This window comes from Mustela nivalis, assembly GCF_964662115.1.
Source record: "Mustela nivalis genome assembly, chromosome: 8".
Lineage (NCBI taxonomy): Eukaryota > Metazoa > Chordata > Mammalia > Carnivora > Mustelidae > Mustela > Mustela nivalis.
The window spans coordinates 114,113,087-114,139,281 of record NC_139027.1 but is presented as its reverse complement, the minus strand read 5'-3'; the positions used below and the strand labels follow the sequence as shown (position 1 = coordinate 114,139,281).

General features: G+C 43.2%; 1 protein-coding gene and 1 pseudogene across 4 annotated transcripts in view; both read left to right on the top strand.

Moving 5' to 3' along the window:
• The window catches only part of CDS2 (CDP-diacylglycerol synthase 2), a 63,361-nt gene that overhangs the window by 5,451 nt on the left and 31,715 nt on the right, over positions 1-26,195 (top strand). The window lies entirely within an intron of this gene.
• LOC309871953 (ATP synthase F(0) complex subunit C2, mitochondrial pseudogene) lies at positions 8,900-10,467 on the top strand (annotated as a pseudogene). Its single transcript has 2 exons — positions 8,900-8,918; positions 9,664-10,467. The product of its transcript is annotated as an ATP synthase F(0) complex subunit C2, mitochondrial pseudogene (transcript).

The window sequence follows — 26,195 nt, the reverse complement described above, 5'->3', positions numbered from 1 at the left end:
AGAGAGAGAGAGGAGGAAGCAGGCTCCCCGCTGAGCAGAGAGCCCGAAGTGGGGCTCGATCCCAGGAGCCTGGGATCATGACCTGAGCTGAAGGCAGAGGCTTTAACCCACTGAGCCACCCAGGAGCCCCAGAAGAATTTGTATCTTATTAAAATGTTAATTTGTTCTCATTGGTTATTAGAACTAGAAAGATCTTAGAGGTCATTATTTGATAGAAGAGGATACCATATCCCAGAGAGTTTACTTGCTCAAGGTCACACAGCTTGTTAGTGGCAGAAGGGGTCATATGAAGGTTTTCTTCATTCTTATGAAGCTTTTCTTATTTCTCTTTCTTTCATTATGTTGCATAATGCTGCCTGCAAGGGTATAGAATTAATTTACAGACTTTATTTTCTTTTAAAGATTTTATTTATTTATTTGACAGACAGAGATCCCAAGTAGGCAGAGAGGCAGGCAGAGAGGGGGGGGAAAGCAGGCTCCCTACTGAGCAGAGAGCCTGATGTGGGGCTCCATCCCAGGAGCCTGGGATCATGACCTGAGCCGAAGGCAGAGGCTTAACCCACTGAGCCACCCAGGTGCCCCTAATTTACAGACTTTATTTTTTTTTTATTTTAATTTTTATTTTTTTTAAAGATTTTATTTATTTATTTAACAGAGAGAAACCACAAGTAGACGGAAAGGCAGGCAGAGAGAGAGAGGGAAGCAGGCCCCCGCTGAGCAGAGAGCCCAATGTGGGGCTCGATCCCAGGACTCTGAGATCATGACCTGAGCCAAAGGCAGTGGCTTAACCCACTGAGCCACCCAGATGTCCCTAATTTACAGACTTTAAAAGCATGCCCAAAGAGCTTCTATTTTTCTTATGTGGCTATAAAAATCAGAAAAATAGCAAAATAGCTATTATCAGTAGCAAAATGAGTCTTTCAAAGTATATGTGTGTGTATATTTTCATATATATATCAGTAATGTGGAGATCCTGAGGGGAAAAAATGGGCAGAAAAAGTTGATTAGGCCCAGTTTTCCCAGTTACTGGTGGTTTATATATTTTGAAGTCCATCCTTGGGAGCAGCCGCTCGGGTATCTTTGGAAGAAACTCCTGGTGTGGGGTGGGCTCCTCATACTGAGCTGCACATGAGGCTGCTTTCTGGATGATGACTTTTAGTATCAGAACTGTTTGTTCCAGCAATAATCAGTCACTCAGTATTACACACACCTTCTCCTCAGAACATTCACTGAATCCTGTGTCTGCTGTATTCAGTCTCTGTTAGCTCTGAGGGTGGGCTGGTGTCTGTTCATGAAGAAAATGTTCAGGATTTTTTTTTTTTATACCACTTTTGGCTCCAAATCTCCAAATATTTCATTCTTTCTCCATTGATCTCAAGAAATACAACTGCACAAAAAATGAATCTTGTAACTAATTTCCCAGTTGCAAAAGGATGCAAATAATCATCCTTTAAACTGAAAGAATGTGAGCGTCCATACAGTACCCCCCCCATCTGCAGGTGATATGTTCCCAGACCCCAGAGGATGCCTGCAACTGCAGATAGTACCGAATCCTATATCTACTGTGTTTTTTCCTAAACTTAAATACCTACAATAAAGCTTAATTTGCACATTAGCACAGTGAGAGATGAACAACAATATTGAAATAGAATAATTACAACCATATACTCTAATAAAAGTTATGTGAATGTGTTCTCTCTCTCAAAATGTTGTTCTGTACTCGCCCTTCCTGTAATGATGTGAAATGATAAAATGCCCATGTGATGAGATGAAGTGTGGTCAGTGACTTAGGCATAGTAACTTAGAGGTTGGCTACTGTTGACCTCCTGACAGTACCTCAGGAGGATCAACTGCTTCCAGGCCCTGGCCGACTCCTGGTAACAGCCCTGGGAGAGCAAAACTGCAGACATGGGGGGCTATTGTGTTTCTGGTTTGCACGCTCTTCCCTCTGCTCTAGGAACCATGCAGGTGGACTGTATTGAACTCATTTGCGTTTTCACTAGGCTTGCAGAGTACCTGTCCTGCACACAGCTTCGTGTTCCCCATGCTGTGACAGCCTCCCTGACTCTCCTGACCCGTGCTGGAGGCTGCTCGGCATGAGAAAGCACAACCTTTCATGTGCTGTACTGCCTCTGGTTTGTGAAGAAGACGTAGAGACCCTGACTCTTGATTAGTATTTTTCCAGGGCCATCTTGGAAAAATACAAATTTGCTCCCGGGCTTTGGGCAGAGCTCTTGCCTTCCAAGCCTTGTGCATGGTGGTGCAGTGCCAGTGATGGTAGTCTGGATCCGTTAGGCAGCTCCCCGCCAGTCCCCGGTCTTTGTTCCCACGCCGTTTGCCCCAACAGTGGGGGTGGCAATAAGGCCCACTAAGTTGAGTGACCTTTTTAAGGAAGTTAAACTTCATTGTGTCCTTTTGACTGGGCAGTGCATGGTTCCAAATTAGAGAGGTGCAAAGGGTACACTGTGAATTGCACCTTCTCTCTTCCCCAGAGTGCCGCAGAGGCAGCGTTTTGAGCCAAGTTTCATTGCTCGTGAGTGCCCACTGTTGGTGCAGGATGCAATATCTCCTTCCAAAGTCAGATGTCCTTTTGTTACTTTTTGTCAGCAAGTCCTTTGTATTAGGGTCACCGCAGGGCCATCCTGGGGCTTCTCCATGAAGACTCTGCTGAAAGAGCTGGTGAGACTTGGGATTTACTGACAATACTCTCTGCTCCTGGGTCCCTAATGTTGAGAGGATTTCTGTCATTGACCCCAGATTCCTCAGCAGGTGATTCTCAGAGCCTTCACCCCACAATCTGTTTCCTGCTGGTCCTGGTGGTTTCAGTGACATCCAGAACATTCCTTGGTGCATATCCCTCAATCAGTGACTATCTCAAATCTGACTTCCTTTTTTCTAGACATTGACCCTCTTTCTGTCTCCTCTGCAGGTAGAATCAGATTTCTAAGTTGCTGTAGGTTAAGTCCATTGGTTCTTGTGTCTTCTGCTCTCTCACCCCATCCAGGTTCTAACCAGGGGTTAACCTGGATTCCTTACCTGTTGCTCTAGTATATTACTTCTAATTGTAGTCCATTTATCCTTTCTATCCTCTGACAGCTCTGAAACCACCCTATAATTAGAGGGGAAAAAAAGAGTCCTGGCTGTCGAAGACTATAAAGTCTTCTCTCTTACCCAGTCCCTCCACTTGCTTGGTGCCCCGTGATATCAGTCTAGGCTCTTGCTGTTTCCACTTCCTGAATTGTGCTTTTTCTCTGTCACCCCTCTCCCTACCTCTACCTATTTAAATCTTATTTTCTCAAAATCTGTTTTAGCTCTTCTCTGTCTCATTACTTCATCAGCATATATTGTAGAAATCACAGAGATGTGTACATATGAGTATGAAACCCATCTGCAGTCCCATAATGCAGGGAGACAACCATTGTTCAAATGCATGTGGTTGCACACGGTCATAATAGCAGTTACCATGTCTGATCTGATAGCTTGCCTCTTTATGCTGCCAGAAGCATTTTCCCACACCGTTAAGGTTCGTTAAGTTCTTTATAAGCATTATTTCAAACTTTTTCTTACCGTGAAAGAAACGATGAAAATAAATGATATTCATTGTAGAATCACCAAAAAAGAAAATAAGTCACCTCAAACCTGCCATTGAGAGAGAACCATTGTTGTTGACATTTTGGTGCATAGCCTTTCTTTGTATTGAATACTACTGTTTTATAACTCATTTTTTAACTTAAGAATATGCCCCGAACATTGTTCAAGTCTATAAACATTTAACCAGCATCGTTTTTAATGTCTATATGTCATTTCATTGTGTGTCTGTACTTGAACTTATTGAACCAATCAGGCTTTTAAGTTGTTTAATTTTTTTGCTATTATAAGCAAGCTGCAGGAAGTACCCTTGTTGAAATAAAACAAAACACAAAAAGCCCTTTATGCACATGCATATCCTTAGATAAGTACTATGTTTAGAACTGCTGATTTAAAAAGGGATGTACATTGTCTAAGCTTTTGATACAATTAATATATTTCCTTCCTGCAGTAAATTTGTAGCCACCCTAACTGTATGAGAGTGTCTATCTTTGTGGTCTCTCCTTCCCCACAAAGACATACTGAGTATTCGCATGTTTCCTGTTCTTAGAAGAGGCATTAGAGCCTAGTAGTTACAAGCCCAGAGTTCTTCTTGGATTGCTTGGTTTATAACCTGAGTTCCCCCCAATAATTTGCTTCCGTTTTCTCCTCTGAATAATGGGGCTTAGAATGAGGTTGTTCTGAGGCACTATCATGCTTTTCCCATAGGAACTATACCTTAGAGTAACAAAATAGTTGATTATTTTACTAGAACAAATGGAAAAAGAGTGATAGAATATTAATATATTCAACTCCCCACTGAATTGATAAACAAGACCATAACCATCAATGCTGCTACCATCAGACAACCAGATATTGGGTATCTCCTGATGGAAGTACAAATCAGAGGAGGAATCTTGTCCAAAAATCATACCAGAGCCTAATCAATACTTTAGTTCTAAGGGCTAGTTTACAGGAAATTCAAGGGACAGGAGAACACATTGAAAAACACCATTGGACAAATGACCTGGTTACTTTAGAAAATACATGGCAAGGAGATATTGTGCCCCATTTTAAGAGAAGGGGGGAGCAATAGATATGATAAGCCTATGCATTAAAATAATAAGGCATATGAATGACTTCTGGACCTTATTTGGGTCCTGATTCAACCAAATTGCTATGAAGAAGAAAAATATGTGAAAATTTTGGGTAAATTTGAATATTGGAGGTTTAATATAAATGAATTGTTAATTTTTATAGGTGTGATAATGGTATAGTGATATTTAAAAGCCCCTAATTAGAAAAAATAAACACCAATTATAAAAGAAATGGTAAATAGAGCTACATTAAAATTAAGAACTAAATGAAAAGGAAGTCTAGAGATGGAGAGGAGGTCTAGAGATGAAAAGGAAGTCTACAAATGAGAAGATAAAAAATACATTTGACATTAAACTCATATCCAGAATCTATGTAAAGAAGTCCTACAAAATGAATATATAAAAAAGACAACTCAATTAAATGGGGCTCTTCATGGGGTGCCTGGGTAGCTCTGTCGTTAAGCATATGCCTTCAGCTCAGGTCATGATCCCAGCATCCTGGGATTGAGCCCTACATTGGGCTCCATGCTTGGCAGGAAGCCTGCTTCTCCCTCTCCTGCTTCTGCTTGTATTCTCTCTCTCTCTGTTGAATAAGTAAATAAAATCTTAAAAAAAAAAAACGGGGCTCTTCAGGTGGTCAATAAATATACGAAAGTGTGGGACACCTGGGTGGCTCAGTTGGTTAAGCAGCTGCCTTCGGCTCAGGTCATGATCCCAGCGTCCTGGGATTGAGTCCCACATCGGGCTCCTTGCTCCACGGGGAGCCTGCTTCTCCCTCTGACTCTGCCTTCCACTCTGTCTGCCTGTGCTCGCTCTCGCTCGCTCTCTCTCTGACAAATAAATAAATAAAATCTTAAAAATATATATATACGAAAGTGTGACCAACATCATTAGTTGTTAGGGAAGTGCAAATTAACAACATTTTAAAAAAATTTTTTAAAAGATTTTTATTTATTTATTTATTTGAGAGAGAGACAGTAAGAGAGAGCATGAGTGAGGAGAAGGTCAGAGGGAGAAGCAGACTCCCCATGGAGCTGGGAGCCCGATGTGGGACTTGATCCCAGGACTCCGGGATCATGATCTGAGCCGAAGGCAGTCGTCCAACCAACTGAGCCACCCAGGTGTCCTGGGAAATGCAAATTAAAACAGCAATGAGATTCTACTGCACACCCATCAGCATGGCTAAGATTAAGAGGACTGAAGATACTAAGGGATAACAAGTATGTGGAGTTCATGTACTGTTTGTGGGAGTATAAATTGGTAAAACCAGTCTGGAAAACTGTTTGGCAAATATTTACTGACACCTATGTATAGGGGCATCTGGGTGTCTCAGTCGGTTGGGTGTCCAACTCTTGGTTTCGGTTCAGGTCATGATTTCAGGGTTGTGAGATCGAGCCCCATGTTGGCCTGGGTTCCGTGCTAAGCTTGGAGTCTGCTTGAGATTCTTTCCCTCTCCATCTGCTCTCCCCCACCTGACTCATGTGTATGCTTTCTCTCTCAAATAAGTAAAATCTTAAAAAAAAATAAAACCCATGTATATACAAATCCTATGAACATTCACAGGTGATTACTTGATAGAAATTTGTACATAATGTTCATAATGTTCACTAAAAGACAAGTTCTAGAATATTGAAAGCAGTGTTCTCTGCAGTAGCCCCAACGTGCGAACAACCCAAATTGTGAATAATGCTGCTGTGAACATGGGTGTACAAATATCTGTTGGGATCTCTGCTTTCAGTTCTTTTGGACATAGACCCCAAAATGGAATTGCTGGGTCATGTGGTAATTCTTTGTTTAATTTCTTGAGGAAATGCCACACTGTTTTCCTGTATTTTGGGAATTTCTGTTTTAATATCTAATAATGGCAGTTATTGATTGATATAAATTACATAGGCAACTACTGAGGTCCTCAATAATTATGAGTGTAGAGAGGGAGGTGCCTGAGTGGTTCAGTCAGTTAGGTATCTGCCTTCCACTCAGGTCATGATCCCAGGGTCCTGCAGCCAGATTTCGTCCTGCAGCCAGCTCCCTGCTGGAAGAGGAGTCTGCTTCTTCTTCCTCTACTTGCTGCTCCACCTGCTTGTGCATGCACTCTCTCTGTCAAATAAATAAATAAAATCTTGAAAAAAAAAAGCAAGAACTGCAGCTTTAATGAACTGTATTACTCACCAAGGAAGAGAAGGGTTGAAGCAGTCTTTGCTCATGGATGTGGATGAGGTGGGTGATACTCTCCTTTGCAGTGTCTCAGTTTGGAGGACACCTTATATGGTTGCACTAATAATGGGATCCATTATCGGGTGGATCGTCAGACTGGGTGTTGTTTGGGGTTGTAGTAGAGCTTCCTAAACTGGCAAGCTTTCATCTTCTTGTAGACCATGCTTTAGGATGAAGAAACTACAGAGTATAGCTTTATTTCACCCTGGTTGCTACACTAAAAATTTCTTTATATGGTACTATAAGACATCAGGTCATTTTCTTTCTTTCTTTCTTTTTTTTTTTTTTTTCTAAAAGAAAGCCTCTTATTGTTTATTCACAAAGCATATGTTGTCAGTGTGACCACTCTCAAAATACCAGTAATCTGAAGACCATACATTCCTTTTGAATTTTGATTAATGTTTTGAAATCTATTAATTCTGACCTCCTGCTACTGTTATTTGGAATGTAACTAAAATTTCCCAATATACTGTTTTGTTAAAAGTCTAAAATGCGGGTGCCTGTGTGGGTCAGTCAGTTAAGTGTCTCACTCTTGATTTTGGCTCAGATTGTAATCTGAGTCTGTAGTCTGCTTGAGATTCTGCCTCTCCCTCTCCCCTGCCTTCTCCCCACCCTGTGCTCTTTTTCACTCTCTTTCTCCCTAAAAATAAAGAAGTCTGTAAAAAAAAATGTCAAATGGTAAAGATTTTACTTATTTATTTGACAGAGAGACAGCGAGAGAGGGAACACAAGCAGGGGGAGTGGGAGAGGGAGAAGCCGACTTCCCACTGAGCAGGGAGCTGTATGTAGGGCTCCATCCCAAGACCCTGGGATCATGACCTGAGCTGAAGGCAGATGCTTAATGACTGAGCCACCCAGGCACCCTTCAGATGGGTTTTTGAGACACAAATATTTGTTTCTTAATAAATGTTGACTGAAAACATCACGTTGAGGGTCATGTGCACTGTATGAAGTTTGCATATTAACAATCTCTATGTGTCTTCTCAGGAAAATACTAACTGGGGGGGGGGGGCTGTTGCAGGGTGTACTTGCTTGAGTCAGTCTTTTCTTCTGGTCTGCAGGACACAACTGCTTCCTCCCAAGGCAGGCGGCACCGAGCCCATCCAGTTGCTAGTCCTTGTATGCAGCCTAGAGTCTGTATCGCAGTTTGATGTCCAGTAGTCTCATTGGGTCTGGTTACCATGCACTAAAGGTTATCTTCCATCCCTCTCCCCTTCAAGGACAGTTGTGGAAGAGGGTCTGGATGAACGGGGCAGGATAACCCAAATACGTAAAATCTTATTTTACTTGTCCAAATTCTTTCCATTTGGATAAGGAGAGAATGAGCAGCAATGTCTGGGCTCACCTCTCTCCTGACTGGGACTTTGTCTCAGACCTCTGTGTGCTTAGATGGGGCCTGTTGCTTGATAGGCTTCATTTTAGGTTGAACGGATGGGGAGCCACACCTCCTAAATCTCATCTATCATCCCATATGTCAGATCTTAGTCCGGAACTCCTCCAGGGTAGCAGAGGGCTGCTACTTTCTCAGCCTTTTTGAAGTATATCTTTTCTCAGCCTTTTTGAAGTATATCTTTTTCAGCCTTCCTGAAGTATATCCTCTTGGCTACGCTTTGTTTTATATCCTCCATCTTAGTTCTTCAATCTACACTATTATCCAGAAATTTCTCGAAATCTCATATATGTGGTTGGTCCCTGTCCCTTACTATTTCTGCCTAAAAGGACATGGTTTTATTCCTTACTATGCTTATTGACATTCATTTAAGTGGGATATTGAGATCAAAAGGCATGCGCCCTGTCTGCTTTCATCAACAGGAAGTTTTCAGTTTTGAGAGACCGAGCTCATCTTACATTAGAAGCAGTCACTTGCAACACTTTTGTTGTTCCGTGTTTGGGGTGAAGGATAAACTGGTTCCTCTTGATTGATAGCACTTGTGAATTCTGGGCTTCTGCTGTTGACATTAAGAAGGGCAAGAGCTGACAACTGATCATGGAAAGTGCCTGTGTTCGACTGGAGTTGACTGATGGAGGAGAGGATGCTGGGTAGGAGATCAGGGAAGAGTCAGAAGAGGGTGGTGCAGGTCCTGGCTGCACTCCTACCTGAAGGGCCTAACAAAGATGCTGTGGTTAGATTCTTAGTGTGATGGGGCACTTCTCTTCAGAATGAATCAGTTACTGATACATTCAGTCTTCAAAATAATAATAGTCTTCTAAATAAGAGGTTATTTGTGGAAAAATAATCAGTTGAGAAGCGGCTCAGAGGGATTGACCAGCCAGCGTGCATTCTGATTCCCTTGAGCTAGTTTTTCCAGGGGCTTCCCTCTGAAGGCATAAATCATAAATCCTCTGTATTCCCCTCAACTGTCGGTGTGTAGTGTCCCACCCTACTTTTTGAGTAGGAGGGGCGTTAGTAGAAGCCCGAAGACCTCCTTCACTGGCTACTTTAAGTAGAATCTCCTACTGCAGTCCGGTCTGTTCTGTGTTGGAGGTGACGTCTATCACCCCCTATAGATTTGAGAGAACAAGAGCCACATGGGCTTTGTTTTCTCACAGGGATGCCAGCCAGACTCTCAGTTTTCTCTTGAACAGCTGCCATTTCTATCTTCTGTCTGCTCCACAGAATTCTCTGTACAGAGAATTTTTAATTTTCACATAGTGGTCTGTTGAAAACACACTACATTGAGCACTTCTGACCAAGAACCATTTCTTCCAGAGATATCAGCCTTTCCTAGAGGCTTATCAGACAAGTGATATCTTAACATTCTAGAGGGTCCTGCTTGAATCCTAGGAGCTGTGGTTAGATCCTCTTTCCTAGATCTCAGGAAGAATTATCTGCATTACGAGGTTTGGTGTTCTAACACACAATTCTTAACATTTCTCATTGGTCTTAAAATATCCAGTATACGAGCTCCCTGTCTTCTGTGCACTGGGAGCAGCTCTCCTGCCACAGCCCCTCATTCCCTGGACATGTAGGTCTGTGCGAAGTTCATCTCCGCCCCCTTCTTGGTCAGGGGCACTTCTCAGCCCTTGAACCGATTAATGTCTACAGCAGTGCTAAAAGCACCGGAAACACTGACGGATAAGAGCCTCAGCAGCTTGGCAGCCCTGTGTCCCCTGACTTCACTTATTCCCAGTCGCAGCTGAATCAGAGCCATTTCAAGGGACATTGGCACAGCAGCCAAGTGCATGGGGGCTGGGGCTGCAGTGGTAGGCGTGGCTGGCTCTGGGGCTGGAACTGGGACTGTGTTTGGGAATTTCATCATTGGTCATGTCAGGAACCTGTCTCTGAAGCAACAGCTCTTCCCCTGTGCCATTCTGGGCTTTGCCCTCTCGGAGGGCATGGGGCTCTTTTGCCTGATGGTGGCCTTTCTCATCCTCTTCACTGTGTGAAGGACCTGTGCCTCCATCTTTTTCCTGTTTCTCCTCTACCCTGTATGTTCCTTTTCTTACGCCTCCCCAGGCAGCCAGAGGAAAGTGGTTAGCTCAGAGTTTGACAGAGGGAAGGCAAATAAATCCTGTATTAATAAGATAAAGAAAATCCAAAGTATAAGAATGAGCCATTATTTGAAGTTGGAAAACCAAAGACTTTTAGTGTCCAGGGGATCAAAGGGGGGGTGGAAAACCAAGATGAGCTGAGATATTTCAGGGCCCCCTTTTTTTTCCAGGGAAATTTTCTACAAAAAATTTTTTCCTGGAAATTTCCTGAAGATTTTCATCTTCATTCATCACAAATGTCTCTTAGCTTTGCTGAGTTTAGATAGATAGTGTGGTTGGGGAAGCTGACCTCAGGGGCTGGTTGTTTTGGTTGCTTTGCAGAATCTCCTGTTGCCTCCCTCCTTGTGGGACTGGGGCTTGCTCATCATTCTGACCTATTTAGCATGGCTTGGGGGCAAGGACAGAGGAAGTGCCTGTGGGGTAGTGACATCTGAGCTGAAGGAGCAGGAATGTGTCTGGAAAGATGGACCAAGAATAAGTCAGGGGTCCCAGTGGAAAGGCCTGAGGGCCAGGCCAGAAAGTTTTAGGGTGAAGCCAGTACAGAGGAGTTGAGAAGCTTAGATATATCCATTTGGCACTTTTTCAAAGTATAGAAACAATACTTGTTTGGTGGAAAATGTGGGGCTGATTGGAAAATATTTAAAAATTTAAATTATCTTTAATTTTACTACTTAGAATATAACTGCTGATAGCATTTTTATTGTGCCCTGCTTATTTTTTTTTTTTTTCCTATGGCTGCTTGGTGTTTTTCCCTATCTTTGTTAAGTAGATCATATAAGTTGCTGCTGCTGCTGCTTCTTTTTTTTTTTTTTTTGGTTAAAGATTGTATTTATTTGAGAGAGAGAGCGAGAACACACATGAGCAAGGGTAGAAGCAGGGGGGAGGGAGAAGCCTACTCCCTGCTGAGCAGGGAGCCCAACATGGGGTTCCATCCCAGGACCCTGGGATCAAGAACCGAGTCAAAAGCAGATGCTTAACCATCTGAGCCACACAGGCGCCCCAGTTGTTTCTTCTTATAAGGACATGATGAACATCCTCATGTAAATGAAGTATTTCTATAGATATTCACTTTGGGTATATTTCTTGCCAAGGAATGACTAGATCAGAGGAGATGTGAACCATTTAAAGGTTCTTAATACATATTTCCAAACTGCCTTTCAGAAAGGTGGTACTAATTTACATTTGTGTGAGTACTGTATGAGTTTATGGGTTTTCTCCAAGCCTGGTCCACCATGAATGTTCTTTTGATCTGTTCAGTCTGATGTAAGAAAATGGCTTCTATGGCCGTTTTATTTTTTATGACACGGATTACTAGTGAGGTTAAATAAGTGTACAGGTTATTGTATTTGGCAAATTGTCTCTTGCTGATTTTTTTTCATGTGGACGTGGGTACATCTTATTGACTTGTAAGAGTTTTGTTTTGTTTTGTTTCTCATAGTTAAGGAAGCTGAAAGATCTGATTTTTCAGACATGTTGCAGTGATCCCTGCAGGTGTGTGAGGGCCAGGGGGCGCTGTTGAGCAGGGCTGTGATGTGATTACAATTCCCAGTCAGAAGGTCCTGGTCATACCATGACCAGCTGGTGACTTGTATATGCATCCAGAGGCAGGCTTCCTGGATGATCAGAAGTATTGGCTCTTGTTTTACAGGGATGAGCAAAAAGGCCTGAACTTCAAGTCAGAATTTGAACCCAGGTATGCTGAACCTGAGTTCCATGCTCTTTGCTTTAGCCATTCTGTTTTCCTGACCTCTTGGTCTCCCTAGTCATTTCCTTCCATGGGTTGGTCAAAGAGCCTGTAACAGAGGAAGACCTGTGAGCATCTCACGGTTAGTCAACAGGGCAGCGGGGCGGTGGGGGGGCGGGGAGCACTTGCCTTACTCTGCACCTGTCTTGGAGAGAGGAGGTGGGTGGCCCTCCCACAGAGGAGGTGGCCCCAGAGTTCTTTGGGGCCTGCATGCTGGAAGCAGGGACATCTTAGCATGGGCCCTGGAGCCCTCACCAACGTGAGGCCTGTGTGGCGTGGAGCCCTTACATTCTTATGTTCGCTTCAGCCCCAGCTTTTCGTGGAACCCTCTCTGCTCCTGCACTCCATTTCTTCATCATCCTTCCTTTTCCAGTCTTCTGTGGGACTTGACTATTCAAATTCTGGTTAGGTGCTTTCTCATCAGCAAATAAAGTCTCTGGGGTTGGGCTCCTGCTCTTGGAGTTCTATATCTCCCACAAGATTCATTAAAGGATGTGTGTCGATTGGTCATGATGATTTCTGGGAGGGAGGCAAAACCGACTGTCCCTGGGACAAGAAAGCGGGAAAGCACAACCCTCCTGCCGACTTGGTCAGAAGCTCTTGGTTACTGTCACACTTGGCTTGTCCCTAGCACATATGGTTGTCAGACGGTGGAGTAGTGCTAAGTCAGCTGTGAAGATTAGCAACCGGTTGGGCAGTGAGAACCAGGCTTCTGGTTTCAGGAGGAATTTGTTGAGTGTAGTGATTAGTGTTGGAGAGCAAAAAGAAAATATTGGCATGTCAGTATTTATTTCTAGTACTGAAGTACCACATTATGTTAGCATGATGTTTACCCCTTTCAGAATTAGCCTGACTCCTGGCACCATATTTTATTTTTTGCTAGTTGTGATCCACTGAACTGATTTTTAAGACCCAGTAGGTTTCAATCTACAGCTCAAAAAACACCAATACCCCTGAGATAGGAATTGTTTCTGTCTTACGGATGAAAAACCTGAGGCTCAGAGGTGACATGATCTCTTCTAAGATCACACAGCTAGTACTGCTTTCCCCCTTTCCCCATTCTTCTGGGGGTACTCTTCTTTTTGAGATAGATTTGCTTCTTTGGAAAGTCAGTTGCAGCCCTTTTTTTTTTTTTTTTTTTGGTTTGTTTTTGTCTAGTTCACCACTCCCTCTTACTTGTGTTTGCAAGATTGATGTTCATTATTAATGAATGTAGCATTAGTGAATTCTAGGATTACAGTTCTTAAGTACTGAGAATGTATTTGTGATGATGAGTAGTATACATTTGCTCATTATTTTGGAAGTTGTGTGATTTGGAGCCTTTCATGGTATTCATCCTCTGCATCCCCCTAATAGAATGAAACTCTACAGGTGCATAGTTGGCATGCAGGTGTGAAGGTGAATTGGACTAGGTATAGACAGTTCCCCACTGTCACCAGCTGCACAGCATGATGACTCACATTTCTTTCTCTGTGTGTAGATACCTGTAGATAGATTTCTTCTCACCTGATGTCTTCTCAGGCCTCAGAAGACCTGCCTACAGAGGCTGTGTGTCTTGTTGGTCCTGCTGATCTCAAGCCTTTCTGGTTGACAGCTTATTGCTCCAAGCCAGGACCTCTTGGAGTAAATGGCTCTGGAACATCAGGGACTGATGTTTAACTGTGCATTTCTAGAAGCCCTTGAGTGGGCACCGAGTCTGAGGACCCTCTTGGACAGTGAATTGCTCACTCGCTGTATCCATTATTAGGTCAGGCCTAGTTCTAAGAGCCTGGGCCATCTGCATTCTCCATCCTTGCTAGAGTTATCTGGGAGAGAGGCAGCTTGGAAACACTCTGAAGACAGGTCTGCAGTGGCCTGAGAATGAGGGAGGATCTTCTGGAATTCACATTTGAGCACTGAAGCAACAGTCTATATCATTGGGGCAGATAGCATCTTCATTCATTAGTGCCTGAGTCCTGCCCAGGCAGAACAATTGAGATTTCAGGCACTGAAAACAAGATAGCAGGCCTGTAATGGAGTCCCTCATGCTGAGCCTTACATCACCAAACTGAGACTTAATTAGTTTCAGCTGTCCCAGAAATGGAATCTAATCAAAAGTTATCTGACAGCACTAGTTAGTGATCTGCCTGATAGACCCTTGTCATCCCCTAAAGGAAAATGACTTCAAAGTAGCCAGTCTGCTTTGGCTTAGCATGACTTCCTTATTCCTACTCACTTCTGTCTATAAAAGTCTTTCATTTTGTACAGCATCTCAGAGCTCCTTTCTGTCTGCTAAATGGGATGCTGCTGTATTCATGCAACATTGGATACGGCTAATAAAATCTTTATTTAAGATTTATTTAAATTTATTTATTTAAATTTTACTCAGCTTAATTTTTTTTTTTTAAACAAAGGAAACCTAGGATGATGTCGTTAAATAAGTGTTCTCATTGCAGAGGTGCATAATAATCTTTTGATAGAAGATTTGCAACCCCGAACATTTATAAGAAATCTTTTTTTTTTTTTTTTAATTGATGAAGCAGGTACATTTTGGTTATCTAGAAATTTCACTGTGGATTAGTGGAGTTTTTCTTATTACTAGATGACTGAGGTGTTAGAGCTTATTCTATTCATCAAACCTCAACTTCTCAGCTGAGATGGAGTTGGGTGGGGACAACAGCCAGCCTGTCCACAGTGCGATGACTAGAGGGGCCGCTACAGTTGTGCTTGATACACAGATGGTGAGTAAGTTTTTTGGTTGATGCATCTGTCTGTCTTTGCATAGAGTGACAACCAGTTTGCCAGGGGCTTAGCTTCTGGAAGTCCAAGCTGAAGGAAGCAGGTATTTCCCTTTTGCAAGATTGCTGGACAGAAAAGCAGCCAGCAGCTGCTGGAGATTATTTTCTTATTCTACTACCCACCTTCATCCTGGAGGTTTGATGTCTCATCCTTAGAATGTTCTTGGGAATTTCTCATTCTTTCCACTTAGGGAATTAGTTAGCAAATCTGTGTGAATGCCGTGAGCTGGTGCTGTTTTGTGCAGAGTGGCTGGCTATGTGAGAAATTATGCTTGCCATTTTAACCTACAGACTCAGAAGGGGAAAACTCCTTAGTTGTTCCTTAACCTGCCATCTTCTCTCTCTTCCTCCTTTTGTGAAGAAACCTGCATTGGGGACCTTGTATATATCAGTCAGTGTTGTAAGCAAAGGGGGATATAGCAGTGAATAACTGAAGTCCCTTCCACGTGGACTTTGTGTTCCAGTGGGGGAGTCAAATGTGTAATAATTTCAGGTGGTAGTGATGTTATGAAGAACAAAGCAGGTTTTTTGTTTGTTTGTTTGTTTTAATATGGGGATAGCATTTTTAATTGTTTGAAGCCCTTCCACTAATGAATCTGATTGGCTCAAAGGACAGATGTGTTCTTAATCTTTCTGGAGCATTTTTCATTACTAAGGGAAATATGCAGAGACTTCTACCTTTTTTGTAGGGCAGGACTGAACCATTTAGGGCTCTGAAAGGTTTTACTCTGCCCACTTATTCATTATTCCTGGCAACATAAGTTACTGTTTGCAGGTAGAGCTCTTGACCACTCTGGGTTTTATGGGTGCCCCGGGGGATCTCCCTCACCAGCCTCCCTGGCCCCAGTCATTTTAACCTTTGGGAAAGGCTGAAAATGCAGCCCTTTTAGTCATTAGTTGGATTTGTATAGCTGTAGCTCTAGGGGTGGTCTTCCCCACACAAATGCTGGTACACCATTATTCTAGGCTTTGTGGATAAAACATTAATGACTTTGATTAAAATTTAGTGAATTTGGGGGCACCTGGGTGGCTCAGTCAGGTAAGTGTCAGAGTCTTGATTTCAGCTCTGGTTTTGACCTCAGGGTCATGAAATTGAGCCCCGGTTGGTTCGCACTGAGTGTGGAGCCTACTTAAGATTCTCTTTCCCGGGGCGCCTGGGTGGCTCAGTGGTTTAAGCCTCTGCCTTCAGCTCAGGCCATGATCTCAGGGTCCTGGGATCGAACCCCACATCGGGCTCTCTGCTCAGCGGGGAGCCTGCTTCCCCCTCTCTCTGCCTGCCTTCTGCCTACTTGTGATCTTTCTCTATCAAATAAATAAATAAACAAACAAACAAATAAATAAATAAATAAAAATCTTAAAAAAAAAAAAAAAGATTCTCTTTCCCTGCCTCTGCCCTTCCCCACTACTCCTGTGCGTGCTCGCCCTCTCTTTCTCTCTCAAAAAAACAAAAAAAAAACAATGAGTTTTAAAAAGACAGTTATTTAGCTTTTACCAGATGCAAGGCAAGGAACATTCAAGATAAACAAAGATGAATAATGCAGTCTCTACTTTTGATGAGCTTGAAATCAAATCAGCTTACGGGAAGTTCTATCTTAATATAAATACAGATGGGCAACAAATGGTGTGAGAGAGGTATAAGTTACATCCTGTGGGAACTTTATTTGTAGGAGATAAAGCTGGTGGGAAGAATGGTCTGTTAGATTCCTGGGGCTCTTCTAACAAATTACCAGGAACTGGGTGGTTTGAAACAATAGAAATTTATTCTCTCACTTCTGGAGGCTGGAAGGCTGAAATGAAAGTGTTGGCAGGCTTGCATTCCTTTCAAAATCTCTAGGGCAGAATCCATGCCTCGCCTCTTCCCGGTTTCTGGTGACTATTGGCATTCCTTGGCATATGGCCACATCTCTGCCTATGCTGTCCTCACATTGCCTCTCCTCTGCGTGTCCAAAATTTCTGTGCCTCACTCTTAGAAGGATACAGGTGATTGCATTTAGGGGCTAACTGGATAATCCAGGATACGCCTTCTTTCAGGACTCTTAATTCAGTCACTCTGCCTTATGAGGGAATATTTACCCTTTTGCCATGTAAGTTAATTATTCACAGATTCTTGGATCAATTTATTTTCAGGGAGGCCCATTTTTTATTCCCGCCTGCTACAGATGAGACCTTCCTTCCTTGAGTCTTGGTGGCTTCTAAGATGGGGCTTGAAGCATGAGCAGGGAGGTGAAAAGGCAAGGAGCAAAGGGGGAGAAGAAGGAAGGGTGGGATGTAATTAGGGCCAACGGGTAGTTAATTGTGCTTGGATGGAGCATGTGGTGTGTGCAGGGTGTAAAGGGCCTGGAATGGAGGTAGTTTGTCTAAAGACATTTCATTAGGCAGAAATGAGTGGAGGAGGGGGATGCTAGAGCTGTGCTTTATGAAGATTAATCTGGGAGTATGTGCAGAATAAATTAGAAAAGGCAGGAATTGGTGGAGAACCAACTGGGAGGCCGTTGTAGTAGAGAAAGGTTGACATGCAGACGTCAGCAAGGGTACTAGCAGTGGGAATGAGAATAAGGAAAGACCCTGTCATAAGAGGATCACACAGTTTGAGAATTGATGAGGGGATCCTGTGTGTGTGTAGGAGAGTTGTTAACCACAGTTCAACTAAGTAAATTTTAAAACAAGATCTAATTGGTTTTTATTAAATGATTTATGAATTGGGCAGCAAGTAGAGGGGAGCTCTGAGGAGTTGTATGGAATGGAAGGGTTTTATGGGGGCAGGGGGTGGAAGAAGTTACTAGCAAAACATTCCAGGCAAGGGGAGAGAAGCTGGAGGTCTTCTCATGTAGATAACCTTATCTTCCTTTGGGGGATAGAGAGGGCCCCTGTGGCAGACCGACAGGCACTGATCAAAAATTCCTGACCAACCAGTTAAGACTACATTTCTGGGGGAGGTTGAAACTGCAGTTAGATTCGGTGTTAAGCTTCAGTTTGGGAAGTTAGTGTAAGTGATGCCATTTGGGGCCTGTGGCTTCCAACAGGGGCTTCGAGTCAGTGGTGAAGATCAGTGTTTCCCATGGAGTGCGTCTCAGGTACATTAACGTCTTGAAGGAGAACAGAAGGAAGAGCTTGTGTGGTTGGAAAGGAGGTGATGAGTTTGGACCTATCAAGTTTAAGGTGCTGGTTGGACATCAAAGTGTCTTACTGGCAGGTTGAAATTTAGAGCTTGGGAGAGAGGACATAACTAGTGTCCTGGAGGATGAGCCCACAGAAGAGACGCTGATGACAGTGGATTGCTCACTAAGGATACGGTGAACAAACACAACCTGCACTTAGGGAGTGTGGGGAAGAAGAACAGAAAAGATGTAATCGGGGGCACCTTGGTGGCTCGTCATTAGGCATTTGCCTTTGGCTTGGGTCGTGATCCCAGGGTCCTGGGATCAAGCCCCACATCGGGCTCCCTGCTTGGTGGGAAGCCTGCTTCTCCCTCTCCCACTCTGCCTGCTTGTGTTCCCTCTCTTGCTGTGTCTTTCTCTGTCAAATAAATAAATAAAATCTTAAAAAAAAAAGATGTTAATTGGAAAAGAAGAAAACTAAGACTGTTTTAGTTATAAACACAGCAAGCTGCTCAAATTTTATGAAAAAGGAATTCATTGGCTCATGTAACTTAAAGACCAAGGGAATTCCAGCTTCAGGCCTAATTTAATCTAGGGGCGCAAAAAAAAAGAAAAAAAAATCTAGGGACTCAGATGTCATCAAGCCTCGGTCACTCTCTTTCACATTGCTTTTGTTTTTAGGCTTCACATGGTTGCAAGATTTTCCAGCAGGTTAAAGCCCCATGGCCAAGGTCATGCCTTCTTCGTGGGGCCTCCACAAGAAGTACAGGGAATCGCTGTGATTAGTTTGTGTGTCCAGTGAAAACATGCCAACTGTTACCCAAACATATTTATCAATATTATCAAAACTTACTAGTTGTTGAATGCTATCATTTTGTCAATAGACTCATGGTTTAAGGTACGGGCAGTTGTTAAGCAGGGATTTTAGAAGTTTTGGTAGGGCTTGATTGTAATGTCCAAACCAGTGTTCTCTTTGTATTGAACCAACGATGATTAGATTTCTTATTGTTTTTCCCTCTCTGGGGTCAATTGTTGGGTATCTCTGGTCAGTTTTTCCAAATTATCATTTGGCAGAACATTCTTTTGAAACATGGCAGAAGTTAGGCTGTTGGTTTCCTTGAGAACAGTGTTTTTGGCAGAAATTTCAGCAAGGTGTTCAATTTGGCATCCAGGGAGTTGAATCTGGGATTCCTAGGAACCTAAATAGTAGCCAGAGCAACCAACAAAAGTATGGCATCTAATAAATTTTGGACATAGGAGCCATATTTAATATTGTCCCACTGGAGGTAGGGATACCTAGTTGTTTTCGTAACATTCCAAATCATGAGATACCCCAAAGGCGTAGCCCCTATCAGTATAAATATTTACTGTTTTGCCCTGGGCTAAGCTCAAGTAACTCTTTTGGGCTGAAGTAGCTAAAGGTAAAGGTGCTTGCTGCCTCAGTGACTTCAAAGGAGTCACACTAGCATACCCAGCATGATATTTACCATTTTCATCCTATAAATAAAAATAGCCAACCATGAAAATTTTGCTTTGGTTATAGGAGTTTCCTATAAAAGTCACTGAAATCCAAAAGGTAATCTGTCTGTATTAAGCAGTCATGAGGAGTTCTGTCTGGATGCAAAAGTAGTTCTTGTTTCCAGATCAGATGCCCTAAATATGGAACCTGAGTTTGAGCAAACTGGCGGGGGAAGGGGGAACATATATATGTAGAGAGAGAGAGGGAGGGAGAGAGGGAGACTTTATGTCCCTTTAAACCCCAAAGTGGTTGTTGTTTTTCCTTGTTTGTTTGTTTTTAAAGATTTTTAAGTAATTTCTATACCCAGTATGGGGCTTGAACTCACAACCCCAAAATCAAGAGTCATGTGCTCCATCCATTGAGCCAGCCAGGCGCCCCTAAGGCCAAAAGTTTTAGCAGATGAGTGTTGTCTCCTGTGAAGAGATTTGAGAAAGGGAGCAGAGAAGCAAATCATATACATATTATAACCAACTAGAGCCTGCAGAAAACTTTATATCCTCCAAATCAGCTTTTAAGGTTTATAAGGAGTTAAGAAGGTCTGCCTGTATAACCCAGAGCATTACTGTCCAGGTTTATTACTGTTCTTCCCAGGTGAAAGCAAGAAGATACTATCCTTATGAACTGGAACACTAAAAGTGCACTATGTAGAACAATTACAGGGAAGGAGGATTTGCTTTTAGTGGGAAAGGACATTAGTGTGTGGGGGTTGAGAACAACAGGGTGCCCAGGGATAATGTTATTTATTGCTCTGAGGTCCTGGACTAGCCTCCATCCTGGCCAGGGGTCTTCTCACAGGTAAAGTAGGGGCTCCCAGGGCCTAGTATAGGGGGGGGATGATAAGGCCCTGAGTCTGTCTCCTACTCTGGGCTTGATTCCTTAAAGGGCTTCTTTATTTATAGGGCATTTGTTCTGGGGAGAGGTGGCGAGGGATCTGTATGAATCTTGGTGGGAGGCGTGCTGTGAATCCTGCCAGTATCAGTTGAGGAATCTGCCTATAAAGAGGGTGGCAGCTGACCCGATGGGAACAAATGCACCGTGTCCCCAGACTCCCCTATCGTGCCATCAGAGATGGAGCAAACAGAAGAGGCTGAAGGCTCATTTAATCCACCTGGTTGGCAATTTTTTTTTTTTTTAAAGATTTTATTTATTTATTTGTCAGAGAGCGAGCGAGCACAGGCAGACAGAGTGGCAGGCAGAGTCAGAAGGAGAAGCAGGCTCTCTGCGGAACAAGGAGCCTGATGTGGGACTCGATGCCATGACGCTGGGATGATGACCTGAGCTGAAGGCAGCTGCTTAACCAACTGAGCCACCCAGGCGTCCCCCTGGTTGGCAATTTTGATTCTAAACTTATTTCCTTCTTTTGGGAGAAATTCTGGCATAATACTTTCCTAAGAAATCTTGTCCCATGAATGAATGGGATGGAGAAACTAAGGAGAAAAGGGTGGGAATCTCTCCAAGGGTCTAACCAAGAAGGTAAGGTGTAGAGACAGGAATCTTTGAGGTTTATGAGAGACCCCCCCCGCACGCACACACACTCTATTTGGGCTGTTTTCATGCTCTGATGCCTGCAGGACCTGCTCTCCAGGACTGGCGTTGCATACGGAGAATGTAGCTATGGAGTCAGTAAGACAAAGATTTATTCTCAGTCTGGAGAGTGGCTTCTTCAGGCCAATTAAGAGTGGGGACTGGGAAGAGCCCCTGTAGGTCCTTGGAGCTTCGTCGCTGGGAATTAGGAGGACGTTGGAAAGGCTGGCAAGAGGGCTGAAGGCTCCTGCAATACTTAAGTTTGTAACAGTCTTTTTTTTTATTGCCCTGGCCCTTTGCACCTATAGCAGAAACCAAGGGGTTTTGGTCTGTTTAGAGGCCGTCATAGGCCAGGGTTGAAAATCAAGAGTTTTAGTGGTCTTTCAGGTGGCCCTTGTGGGTGTGAGTGAGCTGGTTTGCCAAGCTAGCTAAATGTGGAGTAGATGCAGTTTCCTATTCCATGCTGCTCCTTCAACTAAAAAATCCTGGTTCAACCTGTTAGTAAATGAGAGCTAAATGCTACCCAGGTGGATTCTCTAAAGGAAGACTAGAATCTTCCCCAGAGACACTTTGGCGTTGGTTATAGTAGTTATGACCAGGTCACCAGGCTATTGTGTGCAAATCTGAATTCTGTTTCAGTCAACAGGCTTAGGAAAAGCTACTGTAATTGCCTGATGGAGATTTCCGGTGAGCGTTCTAGGATCTTGCCAAAGTTAGGGGTTTGTTTCTCTAAATGTTTTAGGATGTTCTCATGGGGCTAATTTCATCCAGCGTTTGGCGTGGTCCTCCCCAACGAGCGCATGGCCTGGCTGATACAAATCTTAGAAACTGGGGTGGTAAGTTGGAAAACTATGTTAAATTCTTCTGCGAACATGGATCCTGAGTCACTTTAGGAAATTTTAACTCTGGCTCATAGTCTGACTTTGGTCCAGGGAACGTAAGAGATTTGGGATTTATTTGGATCCAAAGACTTAACTTTTTTTTAAAAATTTTAAAAAAGATTTATTTATTAATTTGACAGAAAGAGATGGTGAGAGAGGGAACACAAGCAGGGGGAGTGGGAGAAGGAGAAGCAGGCTTCCCACCAAGCAGAGAGCCCGATGTGGGGCTTGATCCCAGGACCCTGGAATCATGACCCATACTGAAGGCAGAATATTAACGACTGAGCCACCCACGCATCCCAAGACTTAACTTTAAAGCGGCAGGTTTTATTACATTCAGGGAAGGAGGGAGTGGGGAGAAGTTCAGAGGAAAAGGGAAGTTCTGTGAAAGGGTCAGTATACAAAGGGGGGGGGATGATGTAGCAAAGGTAGGAACTGAATACCAGATAAATTGGAGATAGAAAACAGGAAAGGAAAAAAGAGGCTTCAGAAGCCCCCTTTTCTCCTTTGCTTGCTTCCATTAGTCTAGAAGAGGCGTTTTTAGATTCTTGGTAACGTTTGGAAGCTTCAAAATCCCCAAATCCCAAAATCATACTCAGTTTTAACAATTTTAGAGCCATGGCTGCCCAATTCAGTTTTGAGAAAGTAAGTTTGGGGAGATTGAAAGTTCTCTATAATGGCCACTAAAGTTTTAAATTACTTTTGTTTAAGTTGGTCCATTTAGTTAGAAAAAGAAGACTTAGAAGCCGTTTAGTCTTCTTTCCATGATTTGCTTGGCTCAGTTAATTTAGAAATAGTGTTTTGCACAGAGGCAATCTTTGAATCCTGAAAACGTTTGGATCCCTCAAGGTATCAATTAAAATGGCATCCCATTCAGGTCTCTCTCTGTCTCTCATTTAAGGAGCCACAGCTTTCTAATTTAATTTGAGAAAAACAAGTTTGGGGAGATCGAAAGTTCCCCATAATAGCTATTGGTGCTCTAAAGTACTTTTCACTAAATCTGTCTATTTGGTTATAAATGTGCATGTGGAGGGGCCATAGTTTTTAAACATAAAACCAGTGAGGGTCCCAGAAAGGGGGGCACTTTCAAAGCATTCTGATGACTGGGATCCCCTACCTTAGAGGTTTTTCTCTAAAGCAAGGAGAAAATGCCTGAAAGCACAGTTTAAACAGGAAGAGCCTGGTTCGAGAAGGAATCAGGCCGAAGGCCAGGACAGTTCCAATAGGAAGTCTGTCTCTGAAACGGAGTCAGACTGAAGGGCAAAAGAGTACTCTCATAAGAAACAAGACCTTAAGACAGATTTCAAATAAAGAGCTTGGACACAAAGTAGAGCTTAAAATCCAGGAAAAAACTTAACCTTCACACTCCAGGGTCATCGAGAAAGCAGTGAACCCATTTGGCTCTATGGGTACTGGCACCTGTTTGCTCACCAGCCTTGGAGTTTTGAGGGATCTTTCCTGGGTCCCATTTCCTACCACAACTAATGTTAACATTAAAGATAAAAGTCATGTTACCAGCAAAAGTGGGTTTGCTGGGAAATGACAGAGACTTGTAATCTGAAACAAGAAAACTACTTCCAAAACCATGGGCAAGTTAACAGAACAAAGAAGAATGGTCTACCATGGAGGGGAATGGGGGAAGGTGGCAAGGCTATTTCAAACAAAAAGTCCATGGGAGTAAACTGGAATGGTAACTTTTCATTGGCTGGGTTGGGACTGTCTCTCATTGGCTGGGCTGTTACCAGGGAAGAAAAAGGACCTTTCTTCCTCCTGCTGAGGTAGTAAAGTAGTAGTGACTTGACCTACTGACTTGAAAAATAGTGTCTTCCTGTTGGGTCTGCACTTGACTAGGAGTGGTAGGGCATGAGAGCTTCCCCTGCTGGCCTCCTGACTTCATTGTGAACAAGGTGTCCTTTCTTTAATTTTCACAAAGTGATACGAGTTTTAGAAAGACTACTGGCTCTGAGGAGAAGGGAGGCTGGAGGGAGCAATTAGGAATCCATTGTAGATGAGAGATGATGGGGGCTGGGATGAGCCTAGTCACTGCTGAGAGAAAAAGGATAGATTTGATATATTTTGGCTGTGGATTCAACAGGACTTGCGTTTGCAAATAATTTGCAAATCTAGTTGCAAATAATCATGAAATTGATTGGCTTAAACCATTCTCTGCCCTTGCCTTTCAGGTGTTGGTCATCCTTAGGCTGTCGTGGAGGTGCATGCCAGTGCTAGTAGCACCTGATTTCCTTTTTCCTCATGCTAGTGAGGGAGAGCTCAAGTGTCTCCCCCATGGACTTTTTATCAGATTCTAGAGCTATATTTTGATTGTACCATCTTAGGCTAAGTGCCTACTCTAAAACAATCATGGCTTCGGCTGGGGATAAAAATGCCTCTTCAGGAAACTGTTGCTGTGAAAAAGGAGATGGAATTAAAATAATTAGTTTGCACAGACTACTGTGTGCCCTCTAGGAAGAGTGGAATGGATTTTTGGAGGGAGACACCTATAGTGTCTGGTACCTGTGATGAGGGAGCAGGAGGCTGGCTGAGGACAAAGCAAGAGCTGGCGCCTTGCACCCCCCCCTTCATCTGCTCCCCTCCATATGTGTAGCATTGCTCAGGCACCCCTGACTGCCATAAAATGATAGTTAACTTGCTGAGATCGCAATCCTGCAAAACAGGAGTCTCCCTTGGTTTGCAAATGTCCTTGAGATTACAACAAAGAAGTTACCTTATCAATAGCCCAATTTCCAGGGACACAGAACTCAGTTCCTCAAGCCCTAATGTCACCCTCCCCTCCATGAAAAATGGAAGGAGGTGGAAGTAGAAGGAAAAGTAAATAAAGTTAAATTTCTTCTAAACCTAAATCTCATTAACAAGGATGCTTGATAGCAGGAATGTAACATTCCACCAGGAGACTCTCAATTGTCTTTACTTGATAGCAACTAAGCCTTCAATATCCTGATAGTATTCTTTGCCCCAATAGCCCTTCTGAACACCCCTTTGTCCTCACCTACCCAACTCCTGTGTATATAACCAACCATTCCTAACAACCCGGGGCGGCAGCCGCATCTCTGCCTGCCCACGGGCTCTGTCCCCGTGCTTTAATAAACCACCATTTTGCACCAAAGATGTCTTAAGAATTCTTTCTTTAGTCATCAGCTCCGAACCTCACCCCTCCGAACCTGACTTAGGTTCTGGGACTTCATCACCTGGGGGAAGATGAGGGGAGAGGAATTAAGCATCACTCCCGTTTCTGGCTTATACAGGATACAGATTGTGGTGTCAATTACTTTTGACACTTTTGTTAAATTACAATTACAATTACAATTACAATTACAATTACATGTGGGCATGGTGAGCCCTCAGGATTACCAGTTTTGTGAGCAACATCTGTAGTTTTGTTTAGATAGTTAGGTGTGAGATGCCTATGAGACCTTTCTGGTGGAGGTGTCGTTAAGTATTTGGAAACAGTAGTTGTGTCTGCCACTGGAGGACGGATTGAGGTTGGTGGAACTGGTAATTAAAACCGAAGGGTTGGATGATGATAATTAGGGAGAGAGTGTAGGGGGTTTAGAATCTGACCAGAACAGTCCAGCATTTAGAGGTCTTGGAGAGGGAAAATAGCACAGATACTGAGACAGAGCAGTCAGATAAGATGAGAACCTGGAAAGTGTGTATTATGGAAGGTGAGAGAGGAATGTTTCAAGGAGGAATCGTAAACCAGATCTAACATTGCCAAGAGGTACAAGATGAAGACTGGAAAGTCCATCCAGTTTGGCAGCACTGAGGCTGTTTTATTTCTTTTTTTTCTTTTCTTTTTTTTTTTTAAAGATTTTATTTATTTGTCAGAGAGAGCGAGCGAGAGCGAGCACAGGCAGACAGAGTGGAAGGCAGAGTCAGACGGAGAAGCAGGCTCCCTGCAGAGCAAGGAGCCCGATATGGGACTCGATCCCAGGATGCTGGGATCATGACCTGAGCCGAAGGCAGCTGCTTAACCAACTGAGCCACCCATGCGTCCCGAGGCTGTTTTATTTCTAAACGTGTTAGAAATTTCATGTTTGTTTTAGTTCTGAGAGCCTGGGACATCACACTGAGGCCATGTTGGTTTTTCTCTGTTGAGGAATCTCATAATCACTTGCCCTTCAGCAGACCAGGCAGCTCCCACCCCTGTACCTTTTTTCCCTTTTAAACTTTTTTATTAAAGGAGCTTTTCAAACACAAAAGAGAATAGTTTAATCAATTTCCTCATATCCATTATGTGGTAAGGGCACGCTAAGGACTCTTT